We start from the raw sequence: 13,651 nt of genomic DNA, 5'->3' as shown, positions 1-13,651 counted from the left end.
CCGAGGACGCACTATATTTTGGAACAGAGGGAGTATACTTTAGTAAATGCATATATAAGTTTAAAAATGTTCACAGTTTAAAAAAATCATGTAAGTATATAAAAGTGTTCATGCTTTAAGAAAGTTTTTAGTTTTCGATATATTTTCATAAATTATTATATAAATATTAAATATTCACAGTTTTAACAAACTATTCATGCAGTATATAGAAGTGTTCATGCTTTAAAAAACATATATCCATATAGTGTAATTTTATTTTACACGTATAGTGTAAAAATAGTTGGCTGGGATTCGAAGCAGCAATATCTAGGCATCAGGTCTGAGTGGCCACTGCACCACCCAGCCGTGTTACTTTTTGTAGGAATTTATAAAATATATGTAAATTATATTCTTATGTGATAAATAATAATTTTATAAAATAATATTATGTTATAAAAATATTCAAGTATTATTTAAAAATTAAAATATTTATGTAGTATATAAAAGTGTTCATTGTTATTTTGACATTTATTTTATTTATAGCACATGGTTACAATGTATTTATAAAGTTTTTAAAAATAACAGTGCAAAATGGGCTGCTGTGACTCCATTCCTCTTAAGATAAAAAGTTTATATATGTTACGTATCAATTTTATCATAAGGAACGTTGGCGAGTGCACTGGTGTGGCATTTGCTCCAGGTCACGGGATCGAATCCCAGTGGCGACAATTTTTGCAAAATGCTGTGGGTTGTCTTTCCTAATCCACCGAAACCCACGACTGACAACACTCTGCAGCCGGTCTTTCCCTCTTCCAGGATCCATTTGACAAGGTCGTCTCTTGGAGCCTCCACACCCACAAGGTGTGCCTCATTGGCCAAGAGGGCAGACAACCGAGGATCCACGGCCGCATGCCAAGTCTTGGAAGCCTCACCCAGCTTGTAGCTGTCCTTGAGCTCCTTGACGTGCTTTATTCTTGCCTTGATCTCGGCGATCTCGTCCGCGATCATTGAGCATCTTGAGGGAGGGGACGGTCTTGCGGAAGAGTTCCATGAAGAAGCCATCCTGCCTGCCTTTGCCGAGGTGGCGGATGAACTTGTCGATGCAATCCTCGGTGTCATATGTGAGCAGCGATATCCACGTCTTCACCTGGACGCCCGGGTCTTCCAGCATGGTGTACTCTTGGAGCGCGGCGTGCATGCTGCTCAGCTCAGCTCGGACTGGAGGGAGACGATGATATCCTTGCGGACGGCTCGCAAGTCGGCGAGCTTCCCCAGCAGCGGACCCAGCACGCCATGCGCAGCGCTCACCACCGACATGGCTCGAGCTCGATCGGATGGGACTGGGAGAAGTAGATCGAGGAAGAGGGAGACTGAATCGATCAATGGGGTGGCAAGATAGATTTCGTGGTGGCAGTTTGGGAGGAAGAGGGAGAATGAGTCGATCAGGGCTTGTTCGTTACAGCCTAGAGGGGATATCTCATGGAAACGAACGAATGTGTGTGGCAAGATTTCCTGGTTCGCCGACGCGCAATTTGTTGGGAGGAGCAAGTGATTGGGCAAATTTGACAATTTTGACCTCGGGACGAAATCATTTCACAGAATGAACTGGGTGCGAAACTATTTCACTCCCCTGACCTTTTTGTGTAGCGCCCGCCACGCTGGCGCCACACCCTACTGTGCAGCGTCTAGCGCGGCGGCGTTGCACTCCTGTCCACCGTGGCAGCCCCTGGGCCCGCACCCAGCAGTGCAGCGCCGGCGTGCTAGGCGCCACACATGTAATGTGCAGCGCCTACCAGCTAGGCGCTACACATGTAATGTGCAGCGCCTAGCGGCTAGGCGCTGCACTGTGACTTATCCAGCCACTTGGCTGGGCCCCCCTCCCCCACCCCCCCCCCACCACACACTCTCTCACTCTCTCCCCGAGCTTTGCCCCCTCTCCCACTCTCTCCCCCTCTCAAATCTTCTTCCAAATCTTGCAAATTTAAAGAATTTGTCCGTGGATTTCGAAGTCAAACCCTCCCTCAAGGTAATAATCTCCGATCCCTTTGTTTTGATCCAAGTAAAGTTCTCCCATTGCTCATTTGTTGCTAGTTTGGGGAAACCCTAGTTTTGTTTGGATCTAGAGATTTGCATGGAGATGTGAGATGTTTGTTAGCCAATTTCTATGATTAGGCTTTGTTAGTATGCTAGGGTTATTCTTATGGGTGTTCTTATGTTGGTGCTAGGGTTAGGTTTAGGGCTAGGGTTATGGTTATGGTTAGGGTTAGGATTGTTGTTTCATATATATATTAGGGTTTGTATTCCGTGTTAATCCATGGATTAGTACTCATGGAAGCAATGTTACCTTGTGTTCTTTGAATGCTTATAGGGATGGGAAGAACATGTGTTTTTGTTCATCATGGGGACAAAGACGCCTTTTTGAAAGGCAATAAAGAACCAGACCCGGATGAGCTTGACATGGTGTTTGATAGTAGTCCTAGCTATGCGAAGCTCTTGCAACAAGTTAGGAAAGATTTGAATTGGATGGACCCTAGTGATATCATTGAGTTGGAGGGAAGGCATAATGTTGGTTTTGGAATGCACATCCGTTGGAAGACAATGCGTGTCAACTCGGAGCAACGTTGGGTTGCATACAAGGAGACGGTGGCCGAATCACTAGACAAGGCTCTTGAGTTATTTGCAACGAAGAAGGTTGATTCAAGTTTGCATTTGGACTTGAACCGGAACCCCTCCCCTTTGGTTGCTAGTAGCCCCCCACCCTTGAAGCGAGATGAAATTGTTGAACCTCTTTTGACCCAAGAAGTGAGGCCAACATTGAGCCCGTATACAAACAACCAAGATGAACCTTTGCAAGAGGACAATGATAAGTATGCGGACGATGACAATGAAGTTGATCTCCATGACAACAATGTGGGTGATCTCGACAAATATCATTTGCAAGAGACAATGGACCATTCCATCCCTTTTTCCCGTGCATATGCATCGGACTCGGATGACGATGGTCCCGATTAACAAGTTGATGCGGAGGGGTTCACGGTGAAGGAGGCCGAAGCTTTCGAGAAGGTATTTGGTCGGGATCATCGGACTACATTGTTCAAGGATGTTAGTCTCGCGGATGAAGCCGTGGTAGATGGTGGCCATTGTGTACCTCTTGGGGTTAGTCCAAGATCTCACCGTGATTTGGTAGACGACAAGAACCGGATTGCTAAAGGTTCTAAGTTCGACAGCTTGTTGGATTTGAAGATGTGGCTCGACAACTACTCGGTTACGCATTATCGTCCACACAAGGTGGTGAACCCGGACATCAATGTGCGCTACACGGTTGCATGTGCATGTGAAGATGAAAAGGAGGTCCAACTTGGACTTACAAGAGGCCGTGGTGGTGGTGGTAGAGCTCGTGGAAAGGAGGTCCAACAAGGAGTGGCAAGACGCCGTGGCGGTTATCCGTGGATTGTGCGTGCAAGACCATGGAAAGGAGGTCCAACTTGGCATTTAGTGAGTTGTGTGCCAACTCACATGTGCCAAGGCAAAAGGGTGGATGGCAAGATTGTGTCCGAAGACCACAAACAACTCACGTCCGAGTTCATCGCTTACAGGCTCTCCAACTCAATATCCACACTTCCAACAATGAGCGTCCAACATGTCATTGACCTTGTGAAAGCCATCTTTCATTACAAGGTGAAATACGGCAAGGCATGGAAGGCGAAGCAAGCCGCATTTAAGATGTTGTATGGTACATGGGAGGAAGCATACAACCGAATCCCTAGGTTGTTGTTAGCCATGGCCGCGACAAACCCGGGCATGGTTCATGTGGTCGAGCCTCATGGGCACCAAACAACGGTTCATGAAGGAAGGAAAGTCAGAGTATTTGGCCATGCTTTTTGGGCGTTCGAGCAATGTGTGAGGGCTTTCGAACATTGTAGGCCGGTCATCGCAATTGATGGCACGTTCTTGACCGGACAATACAAGGGCACCTTGTTGGTTGTGATAGCAAGTGATGCCAATAACCGGGTGTTGCCATTGGCATTTGCTTTGGTTGAGGTGGAAAACAATGACAACTGGGAGTGGTTTCTGCATCTTTTGAGGACGAAGGTGTTACCCGCTCAAAGGGAAATTTGTGTCATATCGGATCGGAATCAAGGAATTCTTAACGCCGTGGAGATTGACATTCCCGGGCATGCTCCGTTGCACCATCGATGGTGCATGAGGCACTTTTGTTCGAACTTCTATAGGGCATGTGGCCTTAAGGAGTTGGCCGATGATCTTCAATATTGTTGTCTCGCTTTCTCTGATAAGCGCTTCGCCACTTTGTACAACAAATTGCTCGCACACAAAAAACTTGATCCCGGGGGTCAAGATTTTCTCAATAGGCACATTCAATACCGGAACAAGTGGGCACGTGCTTTTGATGAAGATGGCCGGAGATACGGTCAAATGACAAGCAATATGGCCGAATGCTTCAATAGGGTGCTCAAAGGTGCACGTGGATTACCCGTGACGGCAATAGTTCAATACACATTTGACAAGATGAATGCGTACTTTGTAAAGTACTCGATGGAAACCGATGCACAGATAGCGGGCGAGAACCCACGGAAGTACAAGTACAAGTTCCCACCCAAAGTTGATGAATGGTTGGTATTTCAATCACGGAAGGCGGACTCAGAAGAAGCTATATTATATGACAACGAAGAGTGGAAGTACGAAGTGAAAGAGCCAGGAGGAACCACAAACGATGGCCGGCAACATGGAGGTCGGGCTTTCAAGGTGTCGTTAACACAATGTGATTGCACTTGCGGGAGGCCATTGTTGCTTCATCTCCCATGCTCACATTTGTATGCCGCCGGTCGCGTTAGGAATGTGGACATCAATCACCCACGCACCATGAGGGAGTCGGAGTTCTCAATCATGACGGTCAAGAAAACATGGGCTCCCCGCTTTGACCCATACTTTGACCAATCACAATGGCCGAAGTATCATGGAGTTCAACTATGGCCGGATCCGGAGTTGAAGGTTGTTAAACGGGGTAGACGTAAGACAAAGCGTCTTAGAGGCGACATGGACGGATGGGGCCATGGTGGGCGCCGTGAAGCGGGCAACGACCAATTCCAAGAGCCTCGTGAGAGCTCCCGTTGTGGGGAGTGCAAAGGTCATGGCCACAACAAAAGAAGATGTACGAAACCAAGGAAAAGGTCCAAGAAAAATGATGCAAGCACAAGCCAACAAGGAGCTACACAAGGGAGCCAACCAAGTGGTAGCCAACCTAGTGGTAGCCAACCTAGTGGTAGCCAACAAGTGCCAAGCCAACCAAGTGGTAGCCAACCTAGTGGTAGCCAACAAGTGCCAAGGCAACCAAGTGGTAGCCAACCAAGTGTTAGCCAAAGAGGATCTAGGCAACAAAGAGGTCGGCAACTTGGACTTACAAGAGGCCGTGGTGGTGGTAGAGGTGGTGGTGGTGGTCTAGGCCGTGGTGGTGGTAGAGCTCGACGTGGTGGTGATGGTCTCGGCCTTGGTGATGGTCTTGGCCTTGGTGGTGGACTTGGCCGTGGTGATGGACAAGCGCAAGTTCGTTATAGAGGAATGTTTGGATACCTAGATGGACCGTTTCCGTATGTTCCTCACTAACTATAATGTATCATATGTTCTTGTTTTTTCATATGTTCTTCTTTTTCATATGTGCTTCCATTTGTTCTTATTGTCCTTACTAACCATTATGTTTCACTCATTGTAGGTATGGCGGCTTCCCAACCCAACAAACCAACAATGAAGGAGGATTGCGAAGATGAGATGGCGGGATGGTGGGAGAAGGCTGCGAAGAAGCTTAGAGAGGAGGATGCAGCCAAGCTAAAGAAGAAGGAAGAGGAGCTTGAGAAGGAGAGGAAGCGAAAACAGACTGCGGCAAATGCGATGCGCGCTAGGGAGCAAGCGTTGATGAGGAAAGTTGAGGAGGCACAGAAGAAGCGTCAACAGGATTTTGAAGAAAGAACCATGAAGCTTTGGGCAATTGCAGCTGAAAAAGAAGAGAGGGACAATCAGATATTCATGGAGAGGGTGGTTAAGGAGGCTCACCTCATAAGAAAAAGGAAGGAGGAAGAGGAAGAAGAGAGGAAGAAGAAGAAGGGAAAGGGGCCTTGCTCTACGCAATAGAGCTATGTCATCCTCTTCGATTTGGTTGTGAACTACTATGTCTCCTCTTCGATTTGGTTGTGAACTACTATGTGTCGTGAACTACTATGTCTCCTCCTCGATTTGGTTGTAAGAACTACTATGTGCGGTGAACTACTATGTCTCCTCCTCGATTTGGTTGTAAGAACTACTATGTGTCGTGAAGTACTATGTGTTATGAACTACTATGTGTCGTGAAGTACTATGTGTTATGAACTACTATGTGTCGTGAAGTACTTCGTGCATATGTTCTTTTCACAGTTGTTTGCTTGCTACGTATAGATCCTACTTCACATCTGGGCGCTGCAATCTACAGTTGTTACTTACTATGTTTGCATATGCTAAAAAATTCACTAAGTCAGCATCTGGGCGCTGCAATCTACCGTGTGGCGCCTAGCTGTTGTGGATCTCTGGATAGCTAAAAAATTCACTAAGTCCAAGTCCAAGTGCCTCAAACTGTAGGCCTACCTTCTGTTGTGTTTGCATAGCTACAGACCTGTGCAGCGCCTAGCTAGGAGGCGCCACACTCTACAGTGCAGCGCCTGCGAGCTAGGCGTTGCATAGTATAGTGCGGTGCCTCCGAGCTAGGCGCTGCACTGTAGAGCGTGGCGCCTCCAAGCTAGGCGCTGCACAGGTCTGTAGCTATCCAGAGAGCAACAGAAGGTATGGCAAGTTACAGACCTGTGCAACGCCTAGCTTGGAGGCGCCACACTCTACAGTGCAGCGCCTGCGAGCTAGGCGTTGTGCAGTATAGTGCGGCGCCTCCAGGCTAGGCGCTGCACAAACACTTACCGAATTTTTTGCCTCAAACTGGAGGCCTAGCTTCTGTTGCTCTCTGGATAGCTACAGACCTGTGCAGCGCCTAGCTTGGAGGCGCCACGCTCTACAGTGCAACGCCTAGCTCGCAGGCGCTGCACTGTAGAGTGTGGCGCCTCCAAGCTAGGCGCTGCACAGGTCTGTAGCTATCCACAAGTTACAGACCTGTGCAGCGCCTAGCTTGGAGGCGCCATACTATACAGTGCAGCGCCTGCGAGCTAGGCGTTGCACCGTATAGTGTGGCGCCCCCGAGCTAGGCGCTGCACAAACACTTAGCAATTTTTTTGCCTCAAACTGGAGGCCTACCTTCTGTGCCTCCTCCCCCCCTCTACTGGGTCATTTTCAGCCACAGTTCAACAATTCGTATAAGAAACATTAAGGTTTAAAAAGGGTTCACCACAGACATCATTTCTTAGAAAGGACCATCATAATAAGTTCAAGTTTAACATAGAGCTACCACCACTCCAAGTTCAACGACATAACAAATTCCACATTATAGGTACGACCACTCCAAGTTCAACGACATAACAAATTCCACTATAAGTTCAACATTATAAAAAAATGACGATGACTAGTGCTTTCCACGCTTGGTGGCTCCTCCCCCCCTCTTGGCGCTTATCTTCTTCACCTTCCAAGGAAGAGGAACCCGCTCCGGCTCTGGTTCGACATCGTCATCCAAATAGTCATCCAAAGCCGCCATCCGCGAGGTGCCGACCGTCCTTTTGCCTCTTTGGCCTCTTTGGGTGAAGTCTTCAGGTGTGTACTTGTTGATTCCCTTCCTAGGCTTCAACTCGTATGTAGACCGAGCCTGGTATGTCCCCAAGGTCATATCATCAGCAACCTATGCATCAACAAAAGATATGGAAAGACCGTGTGTGAGGATATAGTTAGCAATGCATCAACAAATGGATATATATCGTCATGACATACCTCTTGGGTGACCACACCCACATCCTCATCCTCGAAAGGTTCACCATGGCTCTGCCCCGAAGCGGGATCTGATGGTGTCGCCGACCTAGACCGTTCTGGTGATACATACTCGGGGTCACGACAACCGAAAAGGTTTGATAGCCGCCTTAACTTTTGGCCCTGGCGCTGCAACATGTACAAGTGAATGAGACATGGAACGTACCAACAAATGTTAAGTGCTAGTTTGAAGGAGATGTGAACCTTAATGAATGCTCGAAGTGCACCTTCCCCATCGCTTTTGCCAGCCGGGGTTGTTTCCAGAATAGTCTCGGTCTCATCAGCTGCTTTCTTGATCTGGGCACGCTATGAACAGAAACGGCATCAAAGTGTTAGGCAAGCGAAGATGTGAATAGTGCGAATGGAAAAGCAAAAAAGGCTTACCACAAAGTTCATCATTGGAGCTGAAGGGATCACTGAGTTGCCTTTCCTGACTAATGCGTTGTACTGGTGCTGGGCTACCTCATCAAAAACGGTGGGTTCTTCCAGAATCTCCTCAGCATACGCCGGCTGGCATACCTCCATGCGGGTACTTGCAAGAAACCATGTGAGATAGTTGTTGAACGCGATCGGGCAGTGCTCACGAAGCTGGGCTCGCTTTCCAACCCTTGCTTTCTCCACACTAAGAGCGAACTGCACGACATACTTCCTGTGATGCTTGGCCCAATCCTTGATCTTCCGCTGCTTTTTCCTATCCAACCTGCAAGTTAGAAACAGAATATTAGCATCATCGAAACCGTCGAGAAGCTGCTAAGTGCTCAAGGTTAATTATATCTTACGCGTGTAGCAACTTGTCCGTGTCCTCCCACTCCGGCGGGTGTGGCTGGAACAAACCAAACTGGCAGAACACCCGATGTGGCAGGTGAAGCTCAACCGCCCAGTTGCATATCAGTGGGCACCGCATATGCCAGAGATCCCTATCCCTAATGCACATCGGATTCAGCCTGAACTCTATAGGGTTACCAAAACTCTCTCCTTTTCCATACGGCTCCCATTCCACCTGCAAAATGGGATTGAATGCAAAATTGATATCGAGTTACGATACAAGCATGATAATCACTTATGCAATGTCGGTTCACCTGCTCAGGCGTGATCGCGTCCAGCTCGCTCTTGTACAACTTGTACATTACCGAGGGATCATCCGTCGTCTCATTTAACACATCCCACTTGTAAGCCCAAGTGGGGAGCCGTAGTGGGTCGTCTTTATCGTCCCAATCCTCGTACTTCACGGTCTTCGGTCGTCCAACCGGCAAACGCTCCCAGCTCCATATGGAAAGTGCGAGCAGACAACCACCAATACCTCCAGTGTGCCTACAACAGGCTTCGTCCAACTGCACATAAAAGAGAACATGGTCAAATTTGCCGCAAGAGCGCATTGATAATGTATCAATGAAGTGAAAAGGAAACAACTTCATACCTGTCGATACAAGTAAGCCAGTGTCGCCGAACCCCAACTCCAGTTGCTATCGAAGACGGTCAACGCCTTCAGCCACATCCATGGAGAATTCTTGCCTGTGCCATCAGCAAACATTGTCCTGGATATCACGTACCACATGTAGACACGGGCATATGTCTTCACCATGTCCTCATTAGCATCATCAGGGCAATGACAGAAGTTCGATGATATCCACGTGAAAGTAGCGCCCGCTGCGACTCTTTCCTTCTTATCTTCTGCTTCTGGTTCCCGAGGCTCCGGAGGAACCATACCGATAAGGGCTTGCATCTGCGCGCGCCACCCATCAGAATCGGTGTTCATACATAAAGGATTGCCATCGATAGGAAGACCGGTGATCATAGCAATATCCTGCAGCGTCACGGTCATCTCCCCGGTCCGAAGATGGAAAGTGTGTGTCTCCGGCCTCCAATGATCAATAAGCGCGGTGAGTGCTGCAGCATTGTTGGGTGGCGTCGACCGGCGGACCAACTCAATGAAAGGGAGAAGTCCTGCCTCCCTTACATACGGTGTGTACCGCTCATCATAGTGCATCCCTCCAAGGCTAATCCCGTGAGACCGAAGCTTCAGAGGTGCAAGCTCCTACAAACAAACAAATCATAACATTACATATGGGGCATTTGTGTTTGAAAAAAATACGAAATTCATAACACCGGCCACTTTCAGTATTACCCGCTGCTGCACCGGCATAGCGTACGACCGGTGTTGTTTGTCCCAATGATCATCGAGAAGCCAAACCATCCTAACAATTTCAACAAAGCATTCTTGTCAACACGATTATCTTTTCAATTCAAAAAAACTAAAGTAGGCCTACTACATGCAAGATTCAAAGCATATGTATCCAAAGCATTTTTCTCAATACGAGTATAATTTCAGTACAAATAAACTAAACTAGGCCTACTTCATACAAATAACTTTTCCATAGAAATAACATGTCAATCTATGTATCCAAACTATATAAATAACATGTCAACCTATCTATCCAAACCACATTCTAATCTAACAAGGGTTCCCCAAATCTAATATATGCAAGATTCAAACAAAAGTTCCCCAAATCTAATACATGCAAGATTCAAACAAGGGTTCCCCAAATCTTCAAAATATCATATTTTCTATGGATAGAAAGAAGGGGATCGGAGGAGAGTACCTTCTACGATGGATTGGTGAAGAAATGCACGGACCAAATCGTTGGATCGGAAGGATTTGGGAGAGGGGATTGAGAGGGGGAGTGGAGAGGGCCGCCGCCCTGTTTGTTCTGTAACTGGCAATGGGGTGGGTGGGGGAGGAGAGGGCTGGCGCGGTTGCATCTAAGTCAATGTGCAACGCCCGAGCCCTAGGCGCTGCACATTACATGTGCGGCCCCTAGCTCGGAGGCGTTGCACTGCTGGGTGCGGGCCCATGGGCTGCCACGATGGACAGAGGTGCAACGCCCCAGAGCTAGGCGCTGCACCGTAGGGTGTGGCGCCGGCGTGGCGGACGCTACACAAAAGGGTCAGGGATGTGAAATAGTTTTACGGGCAGTTCATTCTGTGAATTGATTTCGTTTCGAGGTCAAAATTGTCAAATTTGCCAAGTGACTGAGCGAGGAATATGCTGCTGTACATGAGAAAAGATTACGTACTTGAAATTCGTAGCTGCTGCATGAGGGTCTACACTCAGTAGTACTGTGAATAGCCTTGCTGTCGATCGCTCAACGGTGCGATGCCAGACACGGACCCAGCGTGATGGGTGACAACACAACACTGGCGCCGTTTCTTTTCGCTGCATTTTCTAGTGATTGGTGACAACACAATACTTAAAGCAAGGCGTTTATCATACAAAAGGCCAACTACAATCAGATATCAGTCTACATAAATTATGAATACATTTTGTCATCGACAAAAAATTCTATCATTGGTTATCGGAACCAGGCAGTAGCTATAATCTAGTACGATTCAACAACAAACTATATCATTGGCATTCCATTGTCAGGGACTCAAATAGTAATGTTTCTAAACACTACACCGGTTCAATTTTAGTACGTAGCAACTATGTTGACTTCTGCGTTGAATTAATTTAATTGATGCTTCTACCATTGATTGATTTAATCTTAATTCTAGTTTACAGCATTTAACACCTCATGATAGATCACAAAACCAATAGCACAAGAGGTGAAGAATCCAAAAAAAGAGAAATTCTCTCGGAAAAATTGTACCCAAGTGCATCTTGTTTCAAATATATCAACTGGGTTTACCCATATCAGGCAGAACCCCCCCCCCCCCCCCTGCGCGGGGCCACACACAGAACTTCCAGTTCCAGAAAGGCTTCACTCACATTAATCTACAAATAGTAATATATATATTTCAAATGGAAAAGGCAAAGAAAAGATAGCAATGAAGCTAAAGAGAAAAATAAAGAGCATTCCTTGTCAACTTTTGGATCCATAAAACAGAAAGCTAAAGAATCTGAAAAAATCTGATACATACTCGGTACATGCCATCTGACAAAAACATGCGCGAACTAAAATAAGTATGTATTTTCACTGAAACTAAAGCAGGGGCTGAAAAGCATCTGGCTGCAATTTATTAGCAATCCATAATCGAACTACGGATACAAATAAATTTGAATGAACTTGTATCATTAAGAGTAGGTCAATCACCACCCTTTCAAATTCTTTCAGGGTTTCTTTTGACACTAAGATAAAGGTATATGTTCCATCAGGAACTGCTTTGATTATGGTCCGGCCATCGTGAGGAGTAATCACATGAACATATGGACTTGCCGTTGCATCCCCTAGGGAGCTGTCCCTCAAACAACAGAGAAACTAAATATTTTGACCAGACCTAATCAACAGACACAGTAAATACGCACTTGTGTTGGAACTTGGAAGTAGAAATGGCGAATTCATGATGTAGAAATCCACTTAGTACAATGATCATCAAACTAAAAAAATGTAATAGAAATTGGCTGCTTGTATAGGAAGGACCATAATTGGGAAATGGTAAGGAATTGTCTCACATAGCGGAACTTTTCAAACCAATATTAATACATATGTCACCATCACTCTCAGCACATGATATCAAGAGAAACAATTAATAAATGCCGACAAATGCAACAAAAAGGCAGAGCACAATTGTGTTACTTCAAGCGTGATCCACCTCTAGACTGCTAGATCGGTTGGACAAGTAACTGAATCACGCGCTGAGAGGGGCGACCCGTCTGGCAAGCGCGGTGGCGATGCGCGGTCAAGATCTCCCCGCCGGCCGGCATGTCGGTGGGAGGTTTGGGCCATTGGTGAGTGGATCGGATGACGAGGAAGACGATGGTCCGCCGGCCAGATCGCCGGAGGTTCCATCTCCGACGCCATCGGACATGTTGTGCGAATCCCTGGCGGTCGGATATTCGGAGGAAGTGGTGGCAACGGTAGTTGTTGGGGTCGTTCCGGCCAATGAACCGGTGAGGGAGGGACTACGGGCGGACAGCTTCAGTTCCCGAGGCTCCGGAGGCGGAGCTGGAGAGCGCCAAGGTGGAACTAGAGTCGGTGAAGATTCAATTCTCAGGGCTGATGACCAGACACGTGACCGGGCGTCGGCAATCATTTAGTTTAGGTTTAGAATAAAACTATGTCCGAAATGTAATGAAGTTCGGACTTGATTATACGAAATCTGTCATGTTTATCTAAAATTCGGACTTGCTTGAACGAATTTTATCCGTTAGTGCGAATTGTTGGCCGAATGTATGCGGCTGCAGTTGGATGACTGCCTCCCGCATCTGTGTCTGCCGAACTGGTCACCCGTCCATGGTCTGATACGGGAGGAAATTTAGTGGTTGCCGTTGGAGATGCCTAAGAAGAGTAGAGAGAAAGGAGGAGCGCGTCCACCGTTGAGCCATGGACAGAAGGTGAAATACTTTTGTTCCTTCATGTCGTCTTTCTTTATTGGGTTTGTCTAGGTCTTAGTCGACTGAGACTTGACGAAGTCTCAGTCGACTGACGTCAGCACGTATAAAATTGGATGTTACGACTTATCCTCACGTACGTAGTACTACTGCATCGTTTAGTTTTCTGTTTTAGGTGCGTGACTGGTTTGCTACTTTGGGCTGCATCTGTTCTCGTTGGGTTTTGTTCTTAGCTTGTCTTCTCTTTTTGTTGGGCTGGCTCCCTTACTTGGGCTTTGTTTTTTTTCTACAACAGCAAAATATACTAGTAAAAGATATATAAAATAGTTCCATGCCACAAAAAAGGTACTATGTTGCGCATGCGTTTCTTACAGTCAGCAAGACAGATGCCTTACATAG

The sequence above is a fragment of the Triticum aestivum genome, chromosome 5D (assembly GCF_018294505.1).
Source record: "Triticum aestivum cultivar Chinese Spring chromosome 5D, IWGSC CS RefSeq v2.1, whole genome shotgun sequence".
Classification (NCBI taxonomy): Eukaryota; Viridiplantae; Streptophyta; class Magnoliopsida; order Poales; family Poaceae; genus Triticum; species Triticum aestivum.
The sequence above is the reverse complement of the archived record's forward strand: the minus strand, read 5'-3'. Positions refer to the sequence as shown.